The sequence below is a fragment of the Castor canadensis genome, chromosome 3, assembly GCF_047511655.1.
Source record: "Castor canadensis chromosome 3, mCasCan1.hap1v2, whole genome shotgun sequence".
NCBI classification, from domain to species: Eukaryota; Metazoa; Chordata; class Mammalia; order Rodentia; family Castoridae; genus Castor; species Castor canadensis.
In genome coordinates this window covers 174057484-174076782 of record NC_133388.1, presented here as the reverse complement: position 1 = coordinate 174076782, position 19299 = coordinate 174057484, and positions in this window count along the sequence as shown.

The window sequence follows — 19299 nt, the reverse complement described above, 5'->3', positions numbered from 1 at the left end:
ACTGACTTAGTTGTTAGGTAGGTTAATGTGCTATTTCTGTCCCTTATCTGGAGGTGTAAATTATCAATATCAAATTCACAGATTCAAGGTCAGACCAGTTGTTTGCCTATAATTAAAAAAAACTCTTGGTGATAATCTCTATAAACAAAGGGATTTGAGGGACTAATGGTTGTTTGGCTAGAGATAGAAACTTGGGTATTTGCAAAGGTGGCACTAAATGAAGAGTGGGTGGTGAAGAGTTATGAGGGCTTCTAAGTTTTGTTCCACTTGTGTATGGGGGGGTGTATGGTGGAGGGTGCTTGTGTCAGGGATTTCAGGGGTTGGGACTGTGCAGTTGGTACAGTAAGCTAGTCAGTGGTGGTGATTGTGTAGGAGAGAGTGGTAGTGCAGTGACAGGTAGGGAAGAAAAGGAGGGAGAATCAAAGACAGGCATAGAAAGTGGATAAGAAGAGGCAGAAATAGTAGTTGGGAGTGAAAACAATGGATTGTAGCACAAGAACAGGAGGGAAAGTGGATGGTGTAAGAATAGGGACAAGAGAGTAGTGATGGTGAAGTTAATAATATAGAAAAAATACAGGTACAGCCACAACAAAAAGTTCATTCTGCTCAGTAAGAGTTCTGGACTTATTCCTTTGGCATCCAATCCTTGTGTTGGAGCTTGGTATTCTGGGCTTTGTGGGGAAGGATGCTATCCCTCTTGTCAGACAGCTTGGGGTAGAGATAGCTGAAGGATTTTTAAATTTTTCTTCTTTCTTTGGTCTTATGGGCTAGCCATTGCAAACAGGAGCTCTGAAGTGGTCTCACAAGTGATTGGCTTATGAGCATTATTTGGTTCCTTCTTTCCACAGGGCAGTTTGCAACTGGGACCTGAGATAAGTCACTGCAAGTTTGTGCAAAGTGGTCAGATCTGATGTTTTCACCAGGTGGCAGCTGCATTGCCCTACAGCTGCAACTCCATCTGGTCAGTTCCTCCCCCAACAAGTTGGGGCAGTTTAAGTATCACCCTCAGTCCCACAAGACCAGCTCTATTCACCAGGGCCCTGCTTTGGGAAGTTGGTTTGTCTCCCCTTCTCTCCTCTTAGCTTTTGTTACTTTTCCCACTTTGTTCACTGAGAGTTCAGCTCTGTGCCTCACCCTGTTCTCTGAGGCAGGTTCAACATTCCATCCACCCCTGCTATTGGTGTTATGATACAATTTGCTGTTTAAGCTTTTCAGGTTTTTTTTTTTTTTTTGAGATGGGGGTGCTTAATCTGCCCAGGGACTGCACTGGATTATGTTCCCAGAAGTTATGTAGGAGAGTCATGTGTGGTGTGTGTTGCTTACCTGTTGGGCAGCTTTGAAACTGGCCGGAAATTGTGTGCCACTTTTCTCAAGGCAGGTACTTCCTAGGACTGGTTCCAGTGTGGCAGGGCATAGGAGTCCAGGATGTCTCAGAGTTCAATTCTGTTTCATGCTTCATTTTCTGTTTATTGAAAGAGAAAAAATAAAAGGAAAGAAAAATAAAGGGAAAATTAGTCAGGGGGCTTTTTTTTCAGGGCAGACCCACCCTGTTGGCTGTGCTACGCTGAGATCTTCCTAGCTGTTAGGTGTAATTAAAGGTTTTTTTGAGGGTTAGTCCTTGGATTTTATGTGCACCTAATGTGTTGGCAGTTATTATTTTGGCTAGAAGCAGTCAGAATTACCCAAGTGTAGCTCCCAGTGCTCTTGACCTTGACTAGATTCCAGAATGTGGGGCACATTCATATAATTTCCAGCAGAATGGAATTACACTGTGGGGCTACACCTGTAAGTTCCACTCTGCCAACTACTTTGTAAGACAATCAGTTTTATACCCCACCCCTACTTCTGAATTTAGTTGACTTAGAAAAAGCATTTCTTAAATGAACATTCTGTAATTTTAAAATTCTCTCTTTGCAAGTTGAAAAGGAGTGGTTAGCACTTTAAGTGTAAAAGTTCCTTGAATTCACAGGTATAAATCCAGATAGGGTTAACTCAGAGTAGATAGAATATCTTACATGCAGCACATTTTGTAGGATTCTTAGGAAGCAAAGTCAAGTCTTTACTTTGTTGACTTTTAAGATCCAAGATCAATTTTCCTAATGAAAGGCAGACCTTTGCACAATTTCTAAAAAGTCGCCCAAAACTTTTACCACTGAGACACCAGATTACACATCCCAGTCACCCTCGCAGGGATAAAGTTTATGAGTTGGCATAAAAACACCAACAGCAATATTTGCTTTCTTCCTTACTAGCAACAACCTTTAGAAGGGGTGAGGCCATTATGGTTGTCTATCTTTTTCAGAATTTGGAATATTTGAAACACTCAGTGCACATATCACCATACTCATGGAAGTTAAGGAAGTATGGTATGTCAAAGTAAATAATATCAATACTAATAATTGCCATTGTTAGTTTACTATTTTGTGCCAGGAATTGTACTTTATACTGGATTATGCTATTTTAATCGTAAATGCAACCCTAAAATGTAGACACAATTACCATTCCTAATTATTAGAAGCAGCAACATGGAGAAATAAAGTAGCTTGTTTGTGTTTATTTACCTGATAAGCAAGTCACTCAGAATACAAACCCCGAATTTCTGATTTCAGAGCTGTACCATAACTACTATGGCACACCATTCCTTTTAGAGATTTCAATTTTAAAGAATCAAGTACATAATTTACTTTGGACATAATATTCCTGAGTTACATTAATTTTATGAAATGTACATTTTTATCAGTGGAGTCAGTGTGTCATGTACATCTTATTTTCTACAAAAATAAAAATGCAAAACAGGTTCATATATCTTCATAAATGCTACTAGGATAAGAAAAGAATGCTGCAAAAATTGATCACAGTCAAGAAGAATGTCTTATCTGAAAATGTGTATCTATTTACTTTACATACCTAAGTCAGAATTATGATGGGTAAGGGATGTCACCACATAAAACCTAAAAATACTTAGTGCAAAGAAAACTACTATTTAATGAAAGCCTGTCTCTACTGTGAAATTACATATTTAATTGATGAATAAGAAATAAAATGAATGCAGTTTAGATATTTTGGGACATCTTTGGAATAAGGTAGGAAACTTTAGTATTTCATCCAGTAGAGCTATCATAAATGGATTAATCTATATGTACATATGATTTGTATATACTTTTCCAATCAAATAACATTTCAGCTGGGTGCCAGTGGCTCATACCTGTGATTCTAGCTACTTAGGAGGCAGAGATCAAGAGGATTGCAGTCTGAAGTCATCCTCATGCAAATGCTTTGCAAGACCATACCTTGAAAATGTCCAAAACAAAAAAGGGCTTGTGGAATGGCTCAAACAGTAGCATCCCTGCCTAACAAGTGTGAGGCCCTGACTTTGAATCCCAGTACTGTCAGAAAAAAAAGAAAAAGAACATTTCAAAGTTAAAATCATCCCATATTTCAATTCTATTCTACTTTCCTTTTTCTTCATCAAATTTTTTTATTATTATTGTTGTACAACAGGTACCTTGTGACCTTTACAAAAGTTGTCATGATATGTCATAGTTGAATTTACTCCCTTCATCTTTCTCCTTTATACTACCCCCCCATTCCTGGAATAGTTTTAATGGTCTCATTTTTTCATTTATATACCTGTGTACGTAATATTTCTGCCATACTCACCCCTCTATACACCCTTTCCTTATATTCCCTCACTTCCCACTGGTAGCAATCCTCCAAACAGGATCTGTTTGCCCCTCTGTTCTCTGTTTTTGTAAAAAGAAATGATATTTTTGTTTTTTTGAGATAGCTATACAGGGTGTTTCATTGTAACATTTCCGAGTATATATGTATTATAACCTGAATCATTTCACCCTCTCTATTTTTCTCCTTTCTAACTTGGTCTCCTTCTTATGGTGATTTCAACAGGCTTAAAAATTCTATATTCATTCTTGTATAAGGAAGTGAATATGGTTGATATACTTCATCTTCCTTTTTTTTTTCTCATGAAAATACAGCAAAAGATATTGCTAGGCTGTATATAGTTACTTACAGAAAGCATGAGTTCATTCACTGGGTGCTGTCCTCAGACAATAGGATTGGTAATTGGTCAACAGATATTTCCTCTCTCCTCTGAGTTGTCCTCTTAAAGAACAATTCTGAGTTTCACATGGTTCTCAGAGGATTTCTGGTGGGGTTAAGATATAGTGATTCAGAGCCATGATCTCATATTAAGCATGGCCAGCCTGTCTACTCTCAGGGCATTTGTACAATAGTATTGCCTGTGGCTAGAATATTTTTTCCCAATTTGTCCTATATTTGGTGTCTACTTTTCTTGTAGGTTTTAGTCCTCATAAGCTTTTCCCAGATAGTCCTTTTCAAATCATATCCTTTAAAGTAGACTCCTCCTCCCTCAGTCATTTCCTAAGTTATTTATTTATGTATTTATTATCTGTCTCTTCTACTTCAGCATAACCTCCTAAAGAACAGAAGTCTTTTCTGCCTTATTTGCTGCAGTGTGCCTATTGCTTAGAACATATTCCAGGACAATTGCTCAATAATTATTTATTGATTGACTAGTATTTATTGATTGACTAGATACTAATTTATTGATTAGTATCTGCACATAGAAAACCTAACAGAACCAGATAAACCAAGGTCAAAATAACACTGCAAAGGCTCTGAAAATTAAACTGTAATTGAAACCACAGCACACACAAGCTGGCCAAGATTTGTGTACTAACTATAAAGTAGAGAGAATTTGTCAAAATAAAAGGTTTTACTGGGAACTAGAGTCTTCACATCATAGGCAGAATGTTAATGATACAACTAAAACATAACCCATCATAACAAGAACAAGGAATATCACAAACAAGAACAGATGACTGACAGTAACAACAGGTAAAAGAGATACTGGAATTAGATGACGAGAATTTCAAAGCAGTCATTATCAAAATAACACAACAGTGAATTACAGTAAATTAGAAACAAACAAAGAATTTAAAAACTCTACAAGTTATAAAGAATGACCAAGGGAAATAATATGATAGAAAAACATAAACATACAAGTAAGAACAGAAATTGAACTGAATGAGAGTCTATGTAGATCAGTTGAGCTGGAGGACAAAGTGATAAAATTCACCAATCTCAACTACAGAGAGAAATTTGATTGGCAAAAGTGGATAACATTTTATGGCCTGTGTAGGGAACTAAAAGATTCATATTAGAGATGTACTAAAGAGCAGAAAGATAGTGACTCTGAAAGAATATTCAAAGAAATGATGGCTAAAATGATTCCATATGTGGTGAAAGGCACAAACCTACAAATATAAGAAATTAAGTAAACTAAACACAAATAAATCCCTCAAAACTCAATGTCAAGACACAACATATTTAAATTTATAAATGATAAGAACAAAAAATTAAAAACTTGAAAGCATCTAGAGATAAATTTCACATTATTGTAGTAGAAAAATAATATGTAAGAGAGTTAATTTCTTCTCAGAAACCATGAAGACCAAAGAAAATGTCAATTTTTTAAATGCCAAAAGAAAAAAAAAAAACCTCGCAACTGCAAATTCTATATCTGAAAAACTATCCTTCAAAAATACATGAGAAAAGTGTATCTTTTAATATTCAGTGAAGGAAGTGCTTTAAACAGAAAGAAATGACAAAGGAAACTTACAGTATTAGGTGGAAAAACAAGGATCCAGGAAAAGTACAGTAATATAAGAATACGAAAATGTGTTCTATAAATTATATGTGGTTATTTAAACAAAAGTTTATTATACTACTTGATATTAAAGAAATTATATTTAAATCAGGATGTTAAACATTTCAAAAGGAAGTAACATTTGCATATTTGACTCAAAGTGGTAAAATTTGAAATTTGATAGACTATGATAGGTCCCACATGTATTAAATAATACCATAAATGACGACTATGAAAACAAAAGTACACAAAGGTATATACAGAGAGAGACTACAAGCAAATGAAGATCACACCCTTAAAATTTGCTCACATAGCCTCATGTGGTGGTATAAACCTATAATTCCATCTACTCAGGAGGTAGAGCTAGGAGGATCTCAGTTCCAGGTCAAAAAGTTAGCTTGGGGCCACATCTGATAAACAAAAAGCTAAATACTGTGGTTAGTAGAGTGCCTGCATAGCAAGTGGGAGTTTAATCCTCAGTAGTGACAAAAAAATCTGCTCATGTAACTGATATGAAGTCAAAACAAAAACAAGACAGAGAAACTGAGCAAATGGAAAACAAGTACCAAATTAGTACACATGAGGACTAACATATAAATAATTACTTTCCATATACCCTTCATTAATAACCAATTAAAATATAAATATTGAAAACATAAAACATAAGGCCCATTTATATGTTGTTTATAAAATATTCATTTAATATTCAGTGTTTGTCATGTTGGAAATAAAAGGATGGAAAAATACATACCAAACAAGCAAATATTCACCAAAAAATACAAGCAAAATAGGGAGGAATAGGCTACTATCTGTTAAAGTAGACCTCAGATCAGAGAAAATTATAAGAGACAAATCAGAATGTTACACAATGATAAAATAATCAGTTCACCAAGAAGATACAATGATCCTAAATGTTTATAATGTTTATACATTGAATAACAGAGTATCAAAATACATGAAAGGAAACTGGTAGAATAGAAAAAAAGTAAATCCATAATGACAGCTGGAGAATTCAGTATCCTTCTTTCAGCAACTGATAAAAGCTACTCATATGTATATGTGTGTGTGTGTGTGTGTGTGTGTTTATACATACAGTATTTTCTAAATAGCATCAGAATACAGGAAAACCTCTAAGCATGTAAGCATGTGGGAATTAATTAATATATTTAAAAATAATCCATAAGTCAGAAAAGAAGTCTCTAAGGAAATTAAAAATTATATATACTTTTAAATTAAAACTAAGGAATCAGAAATTATATTAGATTTATTTGGAAAAGAATGAGAACACAGTGTATCCAGACTTGTGGGCTGCAAGTGAAGAAACACATAGAAGGAACATTTTTCCTTTGATGCACATATTGCAAAGAAAGATACATCTCAAATCAATGACTTAAGCATGTTTTAAAAACATGTAAAAGAAAGGCAAACTCAAAAGTAAGTAGCAAGAATGATATAGTGGGCAGAAATCAATAAAATAGAGAGAGGATCCAAAATAATGAAGATATATGAAGCAAAAGGCTGCTTATTAAAAAAAAGACAAATAAAATTATTAAATAGCTGATTTAAACAAATGAGGTAAGACAAAATTAACAGTATCACAAAAAGAATAAGAAAACAGTATAGAATTCCAAGAAAATAAAATTTATTTAAATATCATGTCAAATGTGACAAAATGAATAAATTGCTTAAAAGACATAATTGCAAAAAGTAACTATTATAGCTATTACTAGTAATATATTTTCAATAAATTTAATTAATAATTAAAAACTTAAATGGCAGGTATAATTTTATTTGCAAACTCTTAGCACTTAAAGAAGAGACAAAAGTATTATACAAGACCTTTGCAATATTGAGGAGTAAATAAAAGATATAAACTTTTTATGGAATCAATATATCACCTGCCAAAACCAAATAATAGCTTTATTCAGAATACATAGAGTTTTATAATTCAATAATGAGAAGACAAATAATCTAATTAAAAATGTAAAATACTTAAATGGACACTTCATGAAAGAAGATTAACATGGCCAAATGGAGATATAAATACTCAAAACCAGCCCAGTGCCAGTGGCTAATGCCTGTAATTTCAGCAACTTGGAAGATGGAGATTGGAGGGCCATGGATCCAGAACAGCCCACGACAAAACATTCACAAGACCTGATTTTGCAAAAACAATCTGGTTGTAATGGTGATGATTTGTGCCTGTCAACCCAGCTTAAACAAGGAGCATAAAATAGGAGGATCACTGTCCAGGTAAGCCCAGGCAAAAAGTAAGACCCTAAATCTAAAGTAACCAGAGCAAAAAAGGCTAGAGGCTGGCTCAAGTGGTAGAGTGCCTGCCAGCAAGTGCAAAGCCCTAAGTTCAAAACCCAGAACCAAAAAAATGTTCCCCAAACTGTTAGTTTATAGGGAAGTAGCAAATGAAAACTCAGTAAGATCCCTCTCTTGGTGTGAATGGATAAGAATGGATTTATCAAAAGACCATATTTTAATCTAAACACAACAATGTAAAACAATTGAAATGTTGTAAAATGAAAATTGTAAAATGCTACAGCCAGGTTGGAAGAGAGTACAGAAGTTACTTCTAATGTTAAACATTTACTTACCTACAAGTCAGCAACTTTCTTCCTAGTAAATTACTTGGAGAAATAAAACATACGTTCAATCAAAGTATGTTACTTAATTGTTCAAAATATTTTATTCATATATGTCAAAATAAGCCACGTCTTTGAATAGATAATGGACAAATTTTATTATATCCTCTGAAATAGAATCATAGCCAGGAAAACAAAAATGAAAAACCCATGAAATGGGTTGACAAGATTGATAGTCTCAGTTCATCTAATTTACATGTCTACATATTGCAGAAAATAATTAAACTATACGTTATTTTTTTCTTTTTTTCTTTTATTATTCATATGTGCATACAAGGCTTGGGTCATTTCTCCCCCCTGCCCCCACCCCCTCCCTTACCACCCACTCCGCCCCCTCTCTCTCCCCCCCACCCCCTCAATACTCAGCAGATACTATTTTGCCCTTATTTCTAATTTTGTTGTAGAGAGAGTATAAGCAACAATAGGAAGAAACAAGAGTTTTTTGCTGGTTGAGATAAGGATAGCTATACAGGGCATTGACTCACATTGATTTCCTGTGCGTGGGTGTTACCTTCTAGGTTAATTCTTTTTGATCTAACATTTTCTCTAGTTCCTGTTCCCCTTTTCCTATTGGCCTCAGTTGCTTTTAAGGTATCTGCTTTAGTTTCTCTGCGTTAAGGGCAACAAATGCTAGCTAATTTTTTAGGTGTCTTACCTATCCTCACCCCTCCCTTGTGTGCTAAAGCTTTTATCATGTGCTCAAAGTCCAATCCCATTGTTGTGTTTGCCCTTGATCTAATGTCCACATATGAGGGAGAACATTCAATTTTTGGTCTTTTGGGTCAGGCTAACCTCACTCAGAATGATGTTCTCCAATTCCATCCATTTACCAGCGAATGATAACATTTCGTTCTTCTTCATGGCTGCATAAAATTTCATTTTGTATAGATACCACATTTTCTTAATCCATTCATCAGTGGTGGGGCATCTTGGCTGTTTCCATAACTTGGCTATTGTGAATAGTGCCAAGATTTGTGAATTTTGTGATGAGCAGTATGGCAGAAGTGGTACAGAACCTTCCTAGAAAGTGTGAGGCTCTGAGTTCAAACAACAGTATGGAAAAACAAGATTTGTAAATCCTTACATATGTCTTCAGATCTTCAGCATAGGAATAAAAACAATAACATAACTAAAATAACTATACAACAAGCCTCCTCACTTCTTTTATTTTTTCATGAGTTTTGTTCTGATTTTTAAAAAATATCCTTCAGACTAAGTTCCAAGATGAGTGCTCTAATTGTTTTTATAGTTTACTTCATTTTTTTTTATTGTTTGCTTGTTTTTTTTTTAAACCTATACCTGTAAGGCTTTAGTCACTAGCTTTATAAATCTTTTCTGACACCGGTGAAAATGTTATTAAATGCTTCTCTCAGTCTAAAATTCATATATCCTATTTTTGATTTAAAGGTGGACTCAATTTGTGGTGCAACAGTTATGTTTATTATCTCATAGATTTTTCCAATAATGATAAAACTCCTGAGAAGAGATGCTTCCTTAGTTTTTGGGAACCATGCCCAATTCACCCATACACAACCTTTAAAGCTCATATTCTTAAAGCTGATAAATGTGACCTCTAGAGAAAAAAATGCTCTTTTTACTGGTGGGAGAGTAGCTAAAAGCTTTTTGTTTTCCAGATTTCTGTTTTTGAGGAGAAAGAGCAACTGAAGGACTTTGATAGGATTTCTGGGAGATGGGCTGATTGTCTTCTGCTCTGAGCATCAAACAAGAATATTGTCCATGAAAGGAACAGTTTGTGCCAATACAAATGAGTGCTTTGACTTTAAGGCTAGAAAAAAGAAAACAATTCATAAATTATCGAGTACAAATCCTATGCAATATGTTGAAATAAGGAAAGCATTTCATCTTCAAATTATATATTAATGCATTTTCATTATCCCCCATTTCATATTTTGGACATGATGGCTTGTACCACCTAGATGATGACTGGAAAGACTGAAAAATGGTGCTAAAACATGTATTAGTGCATCATTGTGTATGGGAACTATGTGCATTTGTGGTTTTTCATAAGAGAATGACTATTGTTTTAAATTATCTACTCTCCTGAGATGTACTATTTATTATTAAAAAAAAAGCTTGTTTTTCACACCTATGTTTGCTGTGGTAAATAAAGAGTGATATAGTAAAAAAACTAGAATAAGTCATAGTTTAATTACCATTTCCTTAGGGAAATGGTAAAAATTGATACACAAAGATTCAGCATAATTAGACGCCATGAAAATCAGACAGTGTGTGAAAATGACTATCATACATCAAACCATATAAGAGGCAAAAGGAATATGAGTGCTCCATACATATCTCTAGGTGAAATACATGTTTTAAAGAAATTTGAAGAGGTTCACTTTCCTTACATTTTCCTCTCCTTCTTCTACCTCTTTTTCTTCTTTTTTTAATGTTTAGAGGCTGATAAAAAAAATCTTGTTACCACTATTAAGAAAATGGATACAAGTGGGCATTAACCAGAAAATTAAATAGCAACTTGACCATTTTTAATTCAATATGCATTTTGAGCTCTGAAATGTGATTTTAAAAATAGAAAGTAAGAAAAGCATACCCTCTCTCTGTTCTTTCTTAAGCATTTGAGTAAACTCTTCTCTTTGTCTGAGACGTTCTTTCCCTGTTTTTCCAGCTAACCTCCAGAAGAATGATATTTTATAATGTCTTGATTAGTTGCGTCTTTTTCTTTCTTCAGTTATATATTTCAAAGATCTCACTCTTAAAATTTTGTTTTTCATATTTCTTTTTCAAAAATCTCCCAGTTGAATACTCAGGAGAAACTTTGGATGGTAGCAGAATGAGAGAAAATACAGTACTTGTCTTTATCTTTCTCTTTGCTCAAAGAAATGTTTCTACCAAATAATATCTCCTGAGGACTCTCACCAGGTGGTCACATCTCCAACAACTGAAGGCTCCTACAATTTCCCCTGCCCATTAGTCCCTTCAAGTCTAAGAATAATGTCAGCTTCTTGCTTTGTCTCAATTTTGCTAATTTGCAGTCTCCTTTTTGCCCTCTTGGCTCTTATATATTTGTGATCAATTTCTCCCTGTTAAATTTCATCTATTGAATCAGTTAAAGTGGAATTTGTCTTCCTGACAGTGTCTGATTGTTCTATTGTATCTCCGTATCTGTAATAACAATCTTGCTTTCATGTAATTTAAATTCTGTTTTCCTGTTACACTAAATTGCATAAACAAAGAATTGTGTTAGTCTTTTTTCATTTTATATTTTTAGTCCCTTGCACAGGTCTTGTTTCATAGAAATCAGCTGATGCTAGTAGAAAAAAAAGAAAGAAGAAAGAAATAATTTTTTTAAAAGAGGAGAAAGAATAAAAGTAAAAAGAAACTTCTAAGGGTTTTCACATTAATAAAATAAAAGATTTTGAGTCTAGTAATTTAGGAAAAAACACTTGCCTCTTAAAAAAATCAATAACTGAGATTTGGTCTTATGTATGGAAGATATAGAGGAAAAGAGTAATTTTTCTTGTGTTTGCTAAAACTAAGTTTATAATTGAAGACGCAACATAGAAAATAAAACTGCCCATCTGTATTAAGTTATATCAAAAGTAATTTTTAGAATATTTAAAAAAAGTTTGATTTTAAATAAAACTAATTTTTAACTTTATTTTTAAAAATAGTGCGATTACAATGTTTGTGTTTTGGAGAAACTCAAAGTAAGATATATCTTCAGTCACTCAGTATCTCCTACAGTCTTCTTCTCATGTACTTGTCCTGTACTCTAAATGTTAGGGAGTGTTCACCCTCTATCCCAGAATACCTTGATATTGTCTTCCAAAGCCTTCTTCAAAACCTGAATTAGTCTCTAAGTTCAGAGGGAAGAGATCTGGCAGGTGCAAAGGAAGCTGGGGTTAGGGTGGTATAAATTTGGAACCAGCAACTTCCTGTGTGAGAGATTTCTTACCTAACCTGCTCCAGGTTCCAGATTTGCACCCAGGCTACCTTGGCACCTGCTAAAGTCAAATGATTACAGATTGGCACTTGCCTTATTTGGGCAAGGGCTGATCAATAGTATGCCTGTGGTTGGCTGCAAGTAAGGTTTTAGTTTTTCTTTATTGATTTTTTTGACTCGTTCTTGTTCTAAATTAGGTTGCATTTATTAGGCAGGAACTCAAAGTACAAAGTAAGCTTCTAGCTATTAGCCCTACCTTTCTCTTTCAACCCTACCAAAATTTTTTAACCAGTAGATTCTCTGAACTAAACCCATTTTCTGTTATCCAAAGGTGAACAGTATATATAAAATTGCTTTTTGTATTATCTCAATATCATAATAAAATTAGGTTAAAACGAAAATGAAGGAATTTTGGGAACAGAATGTAATCTACATTCAATTTCTGAGGATTTTTTCATTAGTTTTTACTTTTTTTAGTGACATCTGAGAGATACTGGTAGAGTAGTCATTTATTCAACACAGATTTGAGAGGTAGATATACATTGGGTTATATGTTAAGGAAATAACAATAAATAAAAAGTAGAATTGTCCCTGTTCTGTACATACTATTGTTTACAGAAGAATTTATCTTTGTTCACAAATGTTCAATCTTATATTCTTAGAATCTTACAGACTCACCAAATTTCAATTGAAAAGTTATGTGGGAATGTTACAATTTGCTAAGGAAATATTCAATAGGATGATTAAACTACTTGAGGGTCAAAAGTACTACTTTCAGAAAAAGATTATTAAGTTGCTATGTAAGGACAATTTGGGGTTAATTACAGTGTGTGAGGGGTGGGAAAGCCAAGCAGACATAACGTGTAATATAAGCCATTAAGAGCATGGTTTGATTTGACAGGTGAAATTAATTATTGTTGTGAGAGCAGAGGGATGGGACCTGGATGAAGTGGAGGCTGGAGAGCCCAGGAAATGGAACTTCACTTGATAATGAGCCATGGTCGCCTTGCTGTTCATGTTAGTGCTTGTTCTAATAACAATGGAGGACAGAAGACACTAAGAACGCCATTCCGTTCTCTCCGTGGTACATAAGATGAAGGGGAAATGATAGCAATTTTAGGAGTGGTTCACCTGGTAAACAATTAATGGAAAATTACAGTGAGTATTTTCACACTAAGCACACTTGAGAGTACATGTGTACATACTCTTCTTTACTTTTTCATCCTTGTTTCTTTGCCTCTGCCTCAACCACCTTTCCTTTAAGTTTTTCTGTTGTTTTAACATACTTTTGCTGATAAGATCCTCCTTTTATGAGCTGTAACTGTTTATTGTCAATTGTTGAATACTCACTTTTGAATCACACTTTTATTTCCCATCTACATGTCTGCCTCCTCACATTTCTCCTGGTTTCACTTTCTTTCTTTCTTTTTGTTTAGTTTTTATCCTTAATGATATTCCTAATTTAATTCGTTCTTATTACTCTGTTACTCAAAATAAAAAATTTGGATAGTTTTGTGGTCTGCAGATTAACTAAATGAAAAGGTTTTCAAAGATAAGAAAAGATATCTGGAGTTTTTGAAGTGCTTAACTATTCTGGAATGTAAATTATTGTTGGAGATGAGTATAATAATTTAATTTGACTAGTAACTGTGATTTTATATCATAACCTGTGGTGCTCTTTTTGTTAGTTTTATTGTTGTATTAGTATGTATTCTCTGAAAGTTTCTTAACAGATTTTAGATATGTGTTAATCTTGTTAGTCATTGATCAATGCAAAAGAACATTGGTATCATCAAAAGCAGAATTAAATTAAATGAATCATAAGTGGTACTTCATATTATTTTAAAAATAATTTAATTATTTCCACAGAAAGCTCAATCAAAAATAAAAAGTGAGATCTTGGCATATACTTGGTATGTGCTGCTTAATTACTGCTGGAAAGCAAATCAATAAAGTAGCTATGAGGTTATATTTTTTCTGGTCCTGTTTGAACAGCTGCAACATCCAACATTCTGAGGTTTATCAAAAATTTACCATTTCAAACGAGGAGAAAGGTTTCAATCACTATTTTCTTGAAACAATTTAGAATCAATGAGAAATTGAAGGAAAAATGTGGAGTGAAAAATGTTAGTTTTATACAATAGATGTCAGGTTTTACTTTTTAAAACATAAAATCATTAGATTATTGCTCACTGTTAAAAGAAATTATAATAAAAAGAATAGAAATAGAAAGTGTAAAATAATTAGTTATTTCAAAATTATAAACCTCAGAAAACTGGCTTAGTGAGGTAACCTGACAGCAATGTATTGTAAAAAAACAAATCTATCTTTTTGAACAAAAGATTCTAATTTACAACTTCGCCTGAGGCTAAATCTTATTGCCATAGAAATATTTCTGCATTCTTCAGGCTTACAATTCCTTAAGGGTTTCAAACCCATTGTGTGTCTGGTTTAAGAACAAATACAACTAACCTTTTCATGCAATGAACCAGCTTCATTTTTGACTTTTAAGCAAGTTAATGAAAATGTCACCTATAGCTCCCCTGTTGTAGGACTTTTCATAAAGTCTAACAATCAATTTTGGCTTATTTTTAAATGCATATAATTGTCAAGAACAAAGAAAATCAAACATAATGAAATTTAGATTCTAAAATTAGAAATAAACTAAACTGACTAAAATTAGGACAAGTAAAATTTTTGAATTCCTTCTTTTCTATGAAAAAAGGTGAAAAAATAATATTAAGATTAATGATTTATATAAAAGCATAGTAATAATAGTTAAATAAATGTTTTTCTATTAATCTATGTATTCATAGTAATCTTGACATTGGCATTGTTTAAATTATAAACTTGTGATGTATGCATTATGTTAAAATAAAAATAACATGAAAATTTATTGCAAAGCATACACATATTTTACATATAACTTCTTAATAATATTGGTCATTCAGGAAACATGAGGTAATTATTTCTCAGTATTCATATTATGAACAGAAATTGTGTCAGTTTGGTAAACTTATAGAAGGGGAATTACTGAGTTTTCTTTTCTTTTTTAACTTATATTTGTGGAAATAAGTAATTTTGTCTCCCATCCATGTACTAACCAGGCCTGATCCTGCACAGCCTCTAAGATCAGTGAGATCTGGTGTGTTCAGGGTGGAGTGGCCATGGACAGAAATAAGTAATTTCAAAATTATCACTTCATAATAATAATAATTTTTATCAGTTGGGTTTATATTGAACTCCAAAGACCAGGGCTTTTTAGGAATATTTTATTAGAAAACACAAAGTGGTGGATTGTGTTTCCTGGTAGACACATAATCTGGTTCTTTGAGACTTTTTATATTTTTACTGATTTAAAATGACAAATAATTTGAGTGACTTGTGACTTTAGATTTAATGTTGCTCTTCTGCGTTATTTATCTTCTTCAGTGTTTTATTTAGAAACTTTTAATGTTTCGGAAGACTTGGTACAATGAACTACCTTCTTCACCTACACCCATAATTAAAGTTATCCTTTTATTCGTTCTCTCACTGTGTATATCTCAACCATTTGAGAGTTAGTTTCAGAGATCCAAGTTTTTTCAACTTTAAATCGTTTGGCATGTATCTATTCTTCATAATCAGGAAATTTAGCTCTAATAAAATCTTATTATTTAACCCAGTGTCCATATTCAAATTTCCATATTGTTTTAGTAATGTTCTTATATCTGTGTTATTTTCTTATATCTGTCTTCTTTTACTTATTACACTTTGTTGGTCTTTTTGATCTAAAGATTTCTCCTACCCTTTCTTCGAAATTATAAATTGATAAATTACATTTGTATGTATTTAAGGGGTATAAAATGTTATAATTTATTAATAAAATATGGAATAAGTATATCAAACTGGTTAATGTGTCAACCTGAAACACTTAACATTTTTCATTTCAAGAACATTGACTTTCAAGAATTTCAGAATGGAGAATACTCTATCACTGACTATATTTACCTTGCTGTGCAATAAAACTAAATAAAAGGATAAAATCATTTTTCTCATTTCTGATTTTGTCTGTTTGTTCCTGACTTATTTTACTTCCCACAATGTTCTCTATTTTCATCCATATTATGAAAAAAGACAGGACTTTCTTCTTTTCAGAGACTGAATAGTTTTCCATTATGTATACCTACCATATTTCCTTTGTCTATTACTCTGCTGATAGACAAGCATAACTTGGCCAATAGAAATAATGTTGCAACAAACACAAAAGTGCAGACAATCTGTTGACAAACTGATTTCAAACTTTTTTTGGTGACTCCTCAAATGGGAATGCTAGATAACATGATAAGTCTATTCTTAGTTTTTTGAGGAAGCTCCATACTGTTTTCTATAACTTATATTCTCACCAAGAATGTGCTAGAGATGGCATTTCTTGATATAATCACCAACTCTTGTTATTTTTCATGTTTGTGATAAAAACTATTCTGACTAGAATAATATCTCAGTACAGTTTTAGTTTTAGTTTCTCAGTACAGTACATCATTTCTCTGATGATTAGTGATTTTGAGTATTTTTCATATAACTCTTGGCCATTTGTAGATCTTATTTGAGAAATGTCTATTTAGGTTGCCTGGTCAAACCTTGTTTGTTTGTTTATTTGTTTTCTTGCTAGTGAATTATTTGAGCTTCATTTATATTTTGGATAATAAATCCTTATTGGGCATATGGCTTACAAATATTTTTCAAATCCGTAGAGTTTCTTCACACAGACTTTTGCTATGAAAAGCTTTTTAGTTTGGAGTATGCTGTTTGCCAGTTTTCCTTTTGCTGTCTATTTTGGGGATCAGCTCCCAAAAAATCATTACCCAGACTAACACCATGCAGGTTTGATCCCTGTTGTTTTCTTCTAGTAGTTTTGGAGTTTCTGATCTTATGCTTTTGATGTTTTCTTGTATATGCATGAAATAATGCTCCAATTTCATTTTTTTACATATGGAAATCCAGTTTTTCTCAACACAATTTATTAAAGAGACTGTCCATTTCCCTTTGCATATTCTTGTCACTTTTGTCAAAAAGTAGTTGTACATAATTTTGTGTGTTTGTGCCTGGGCTCCCTATTCAGTTCCTTTTGCCAGTATTTCTTTTTTTTGTCAGTGCCATTTTTCTGAATTGATAATTATATTTTGTGGTGTAGTTTGAAATCAGAAATTGTGGTATCTCCAGCTTTCTTCCTTTTGCATAATATTGCCTTAACTCCTTGTATTTTTTATGGTTCTATATGAAATTTAGGATTGTTTTCTTCTATTTGTATGAAGACTGGTATTAAAATTTTGATGGATATTACATTGAGTCTACAGATCACTTTTTATGGACATTTTAACAGTATGAATTCAGATAGCTTTCCATTTATTTCTTTATACTAAAATTTCTTTTATCTCTATTTTATATTTTTATTATACAGATCTTTTACTTCCTTGGTAAATTTATACTTGAACACTCTATTTTCATAGCTTATTAAATGTTACTGTACTATAGATTTCTTTTTCAGATATCTCATTGTCTCTGTATAGAAGCATGAGTTATTGGGCTATGAATGTGACTACTGGTAGATGTATGCTTATTATGCGAAAGCATACAAATTCTTCTGTTAATATAATTAATTAACCAAGTAACAAGTACATACTGAATCTTACAAATGAGCTTTTTATTGATGCTTTCATTTCCAGCCCAATAGATATTTTTATTAGGATCCACTCCATTCATATTATTATATTTGTTAAGGAACTGAATCCTTTGCAATCTAGATAAGTAGGAAAAATTTTTTTGCAAAGTTTTATAGGTCCATTGGTTGTCTTGGAGAAACAGGGTCTAAGTTTAGCTTTCAGGAGCATAGGAGAGCTCCTGCTGCTTCATGATTGGGAAGCTGCCTTAACATCTGCCAGACGGGTGCCATGTTACTTCTGCAACCATCCACATCAGCTAAATGGTTGTCTTGTGCTTTGCCTTTGGCTATCCACAGAGCTACTAAGTGCTAGACCCTTGGATTTTGCTTACATTGCTAAAAAAAATTAAAAGCCCATGCAATTTTGCCAACAGAAACTACCAAAAGAAAAAATAAAAGTAGCATAAACAGCAGACACATTATGCTTACACCATCGGAAATTCTGAAATACAATTTACCCTCTAGCATTCCCTGTTGGATCCTTCTAAAGCGACTTTGGGGAACTCTGCCAACATTGTGCACTTGCTTGGCATCTACTCAGTCCCACTTCCAACTCCCAACAGCTTTCTCTTGGGACCACTCTTAATTAGACGCTTGCCAACTCAGGGCTGTTCCTGAAAAAACTTGCCTAAAAATGACCTTGCCAAAGAGTCTTTCCAAAAGCCTCCACACTACAGCTACCCACTCATCTACCATGATGTGCATACACTCAAACGTTATTATTATTTCATATGCTCAGCTGTCATGATGGATTATTTATATTCTTATCTAAATCTCAGCCCTTAATTTATCTTCTAAATGTTATCCTTTCTTGCCTACTAAAAACACTATTGCAGCATTTACCTTTATCTTTACCATTCTTCCTCCCCTCTCATTATTAAATAATTCCCATCAGGCTATAGGTATGTTACCTTTCCCAAGTAAACAAAGAAAACACTTCAATACTTTAGTTGACCTTACATAGCCTTCTAGCTACTGCTGGAGCTCATTTTCTTCCTTCTTGTTATTGTCAATCTCCTTAAGTGTGTTACTTCCTGACCCCTTAATCCTTCTCCTCTAAACATTGGTGTGCTCAAAGCCCAGATCTTACATCTTTTCTATTTTATCTACACTCTGTAATTAGGTGATTCCATCAGCCACTTAAACTTAATTACAATCTTCCTTGAACCAAAATTTGATCTCATACTCATACAATGTACCTGGACTTCATACACATTCATTCATCCATCCTATGGATCGTCTTTGTACATTATATTTATACCTGCATGTGTTCCAGAAATCTAGTTAACATGTACAACAGTGAGCTCCCACCTTGCTCTACTCATCAACC